Source organism: Empidonax traillii, unplaced genomic scaffold (assembly GCF_003031625.1).
Source record: "Empidonax traillii isolate 1590-97213 ecotype Southwest subspecies unplaced genomic scaffold, ASM303162v1 scaffold265:size1167950, whole genome shotgun sequence".
Classification (NCBI taxonomy): domain Eukaryota; kingdom Metazoa; phylum Chordata; class Aves; order Passeriformes; family Tyrannidae; genus Empidonax; species Empidonax traillii.
The window spans coordinates 642,764-648,019 of NW_020955458.1; positions in this window are offsets into that span (position 1 = coordinate 642,764).

The following is a 5,256-nucleotide window of genomic DNA, read 5'->3' on the forward strand; positions in this document are numbered from 1 at the left end:
GCATTTACTACTTTTACAATTTCTAGTAAGCATAACATTTCCATATCATGTTTTGTTCTCAATTTATGTCTTCAATTAAATATTTTTTGTCTTCATTAAGTAACACATTATCCTTTAGTAGAAATTCTGCTTTTCACTTCTATCAGTAATAAAGGACATTTTTGTTTAAATTACTGAGAAAAATGTACAGAAAATAGTGTATCATATCTCTCTCCTTACTCTTCTCCTCAGCATTTAATATAAATAAATAAATAAAAGAATAAACATTTCAGCTTTCCTGCCAACAGGGAATAACATAAGAGATTCTCTATTATCAGTATGTAGAAAATAGTGAAAAGCCTTCTCATTTCTCCAATTCAAATTCACTATAATAATCCTACAGAAGAACAAGGTGTAATTTATTGTGGAATATTAAACAGAATAGGAGTTTCATGGGATGTAAATAAAACTCTGAAACTGGTAATTTCCCCATAGAAATGAATGCTATTAGCAATATGTGTCATTTTTTAATGTATATTTTCTTATGTCTTGCCTTATTGACGAGAATCAGCAATCTACTTGTCCCCTTTTGAATATGTATATAGAATCTGAGATTCTGCAAACCACCAGTGCAGGATATTGTAATAGTGTGCAATGAACTGTGTAACGGTGTCATTTTAATTTATTGCTGAGGTTTTGTCTTTAAAAATCTGTCAAAACAATTCCCCTCTAATAAAAACACAAACAAAATTAAGTGCTCTCAGGGAGCCTTTTTTATTCTTTTTTTTTCCCCCAGACTAATTGTAGCAAAGCAGGTCACTGTAAAGAAAAGGACAGTTTCAGGGAGCCCTAGAAATTTAAAACAATATTAAGATCAGACATACAGAATAGGTAACTCCTATTTCAAGTGCTAAAATGGAGCAAACCTAAACCAAACCTAAATAAGTTCATAAATAACCTAATTTTAAAGAGAGGGAGAGAGAGAGAGAGAGAGACAAAACCCCACATTAAAACCAAACCTTGTTCTGAATGGTCTGGATCGCTCAGAAGCTAAAACATTTTAACAACTGGGACCATGAGTGTAGGTTAATGATGGATATAATGTGATGTATGACATGTTTAATGTACTCTTTCTGAAAAGAAATTCAATACAAAGCATGCAAAAATCTATAGCTACTTCTTGTCTGTCTAGGAGAGGTACTGTGCCTTGCATTTGTAACCACCCTTGTACAACCCCACACTCACTGCACAGCACATCATATCTTTAGCGCACTTAGTCCTATGCTGGCCACTCTTCTGGGAGCCATACAGTCCTTACTATCATTACAACTGAAATTGAAGGCACTGGAGAGATTAAAAAAATAACAATAATGAAGTCATGGGATCTCCATTCTGGACCCAGAGGAAACGTGATTTGCAAGGCTGTGAATACAACCTACCTGCCCTAGAAGGCCACATTCTAGAGCCATGCCAACATGAGACATATAATATTTCAGTTTCCTACTGCAGTCTGCCCTTAACAACTTTAAGGCTTTCTGGAAATGACACGAGTCACCTCTTCTGGGAAGTTTAATGCTTGTGAAAAATCAGCTCTGAAAATACCTGCAGCTTTCAAAATGCAGAATCTTAGAAACTGCTGCTCCAGGTGGAAATGCCTTGCAGCTATGCAGCATCTGATGAAATTAAGAGCTTCCAGTGGACACTACTTTCTCCTCAGAATTACTACTAATCCACTCCCACTTATAAAAAAGGAAAAAAACTCAGAATTAAGCCCAATTCTTCACTATGTAAGACTGCTGTAAGAAAGACAGTATAAGGACTGAGTAGTTTATTAATTTTGGTAGATTTACAAATAACTAAATCACATTTCATACACTTTAAAAATAGAATTCATACTTATTGGAAGCAATTTGTTTCTTAATTACTAAGTGTCTCTGTCTTCATTTTTTTTTGTATGTTTTAGTGTAATTTCAGTAACATATTAATTTTTTCCTGATGTCCCTTATATTTGAAGTAAGGATTTTTTTTTCAATTTGAAAAAGCTGAGGATTATGTCAAACTGTATCAATCAGTGTAAGTTGCCATAGGAAAAGTCAACATCTTTTTCTCTTTCAATTCATTTCTATCTGTGAGAATTTGTTCTGCGATAAACTCAAAGAGAAACCATTTACTTGCAGCTACTCAGTCCAAAGTGCACATTAGAGCATAAACCTGAGAGAGAAAATGGCAAAGCCCTCTGGCACCCTGTATTTAGTTTGATCAATTATAAAACGCAATTATAAGGATATTGAAATCAAGGACCATATTCTCAGCTGTATTTTCAGCTGGTGAAAATCTGTGACGTTCCATTGACTCAAATGAGTAGTTCTTTATAAAAACCTATATTGAAACTTAAGATCATTTACAGTAAGTGGAAAAAATGGTGCAAATGGTAACTCATAAGACCTCACTATAATTTTTAAGATGATCTTAGGACAACCTGAATGTTTTCCTCATTGGATATTTTTTCATGGATGTGGGCTTAAAATAAAATATTGATAAAGTCGACTAAATTCATGTATCTGCTGCAAAATGGGAAGGACTGTTAAGTAATTGATATATTGTTTAAGCAGCAATCTGGGCAAAGATTTCAAAAAGAGTGAAATATGCTTGGATTGTCCCTTTTACAATATAAACCTGGCAACTGATTCCTGAACCAGCTGGGGTTTATGCAGCATTCTATTGGGCAGCAGCCAATAGGGAATTGTAATAATCTAATTTTGAAATAACAAAAGCATGACTTACAATTTCAAGGTCTGACTGTGAAAGACATACCTGAAACACAGCAGTTCTTTAGGTAACATGATGATAGCAAACCTGAGTTTGTATGTTTTATCAAAGATAAGAGAATGAAAGTATCTGAAAGTTTCCTGGCTTTTTACTACTTCAGGGAAAGATGTAGTTTTGTAAAAGTAAACAAGAGATTAAAACTAACCTAAAGTTGTCTATGCCTAATATTTACTATTAGAATGAGTAAATTATAATGAAGATAAATCCAAAATTACTTATGTACCCAGTGTTTTATCAATATCAACGCTTATTATGGTAAGGCAGATTCCAAACTGTGAATTACCAAAACTATATTGATTTTAAGAGTTGTAGGCTAGCCAAATAACTGGATGAAATTTACAATGTGAAATTCCATTATATGTAAATTCATATATGTAAATTCATATATGCAAAATTTAGGTGAAAAAAACCCAAACAGATGTACTTAACTTTTTATACTGTAAAAATCTTTTATATACAGATTTTAAACCAATTATTACTACTATTACTAATTCTGTTAGACAATACAAATAAATATTTCAAATTTATTTTAGGTGCTATGTCTCCATTCTGTTATTCAGTTCATACTCATGATATTTTTCTTAAAGCAGATTTGAGCTATTTGGCAGTTATTTTTAAGCTTTGGGAGCTTTTAGTACAATCTCAGGTGATTGCCTCAGATGCTGTAAGGTTTCTGAAATGGCACAAGGTGCTATTGTTTAAGCAACTGAATGGAAATATTCATATATTCATGTTTGAAAATGTGAGAGTGATGCATCTTGCCTCTTTAGAAGGATCTCAATAGATGGCTGAGACCAATTGCTCTCCATGATGTGAAAAAGCAGGAAATTCTCTGCTGGATTACAGGAGGTTCTCTTTTAGTGCATACTTCTTATAGTTTCCTTTGGTTGCAGATCTCCTAAATGTTTCAAAGAGCATTCTTTTTTGCATATGATATAATAGGCATTTGGCATATCAGACAGCGAGCATCCTTTTTCAAGAAAGTTTGGGCCATATGATTGATCTTCCTAAATCCCTTCCAACCTGAGCTGTTCTATGATTCTAAAATTGTTCTTAATTTTTTTGTACTAAAGGTTGTCTGAAGAAAAGTAAATTCAGCTTTTTCTATTAATATTCTTCTGTTGGATTAATATACTGTGCAGCTAGATAAACAGTGGACTTTCAGAATATGTCCCTTCTGAAGAGGGTATTAAAATTTGAAGTAAAATTAGAGTATACTAGATAAAAGTAATCCTAGCCTATTAAAGAAAATCATATAAAGTATACTGAGGTCTCTGTGACCTTTTCTTTTCCAGGGGGGGAGCTCATGGTGGTAATATTTGTTTGTTTGTTGTTTTCTGGTCAAGGTACTACTTCTTAAGCAGGTGCCTTTCCAGGTAACATTCTATCTATAAGTTTTTTTTCTGTTTTTGCAGAATACTATGCATTTTCTTGCCTGTGCAGTAAAATGTGTTTCTAACAGACTGACTTTAGTCTATCTGTATTAGAATGGGAAAACAATAAAGGAAATAATTTGCCTTACACTCTCCAAAAATGGTTTCAATGCAAGGTTATACCATATCCAAACTGAGTGTGAAAGAGAAAGCTTTTTAAAACTCTGAAGACCTAAAATAGAAAGCTAAAGGGAATATTGTAGCTCACATGTTATTATAGCTTATACACCAAATACACTGTGTCCAGAAGTAAAGGTATGCCTGTGCTACAGAACAATATGCCTAGTCTTTGAACAGCTAGGTTTGACTGTGGGCTCTGTAGTTACTCAGGTATAAGCACTACTAATAACGTGCACATGTCTCTGCCCAACTGATTAAATCTTCCTTCTTCGATTCCATAAAGTCCATGCAGTAATCATGAAATGAATAAACATTTCTTCCTGAAGTGGTCTGGTGTTGTGTGCCACAAGACAGTAAGGGAGCGGCAGCTACTTTTGCTATGCTATCTTGCTACTATATGGATCTGTAGCAAGTGAAGTAAAATAAATCTGCAAAATTATTATATAAAGTCACTGAGTTTTTGAGAAAATTTGAAATGGCTCTAAATATTTAAGATACTCTCCTCAGGTTGTCAAAGATGGGCTAGTGATTTCCCTTTCATACGTGGTCTCTAGGCTAAGTGGATAGATTCTTGTCTGAATGGGGGATATATTAAAGTACACATTTGTTTAAGGGAGACTATTCTTGGCTGAGCTTGGAATTGAAAGTAACATAAAGAAGTAGGAGTGAAATTAAAACTATCCTACCCAAAAATGGCAACAGAAGATTAATATAGCACTTGTGATGACCAAAGCCTTCCAAAATGATTCTCATATGACTCACTGATACTTGGGCATAGATACAGTGAGAAACTCTTTTCTTTCAGACTTTCAAACTATCCAAGGATTCAAGAATTAATGTTTCAGAGGAAACTGTAAATATGATGTGGGAAATGTCTTCCCACAAACCCTGAAAT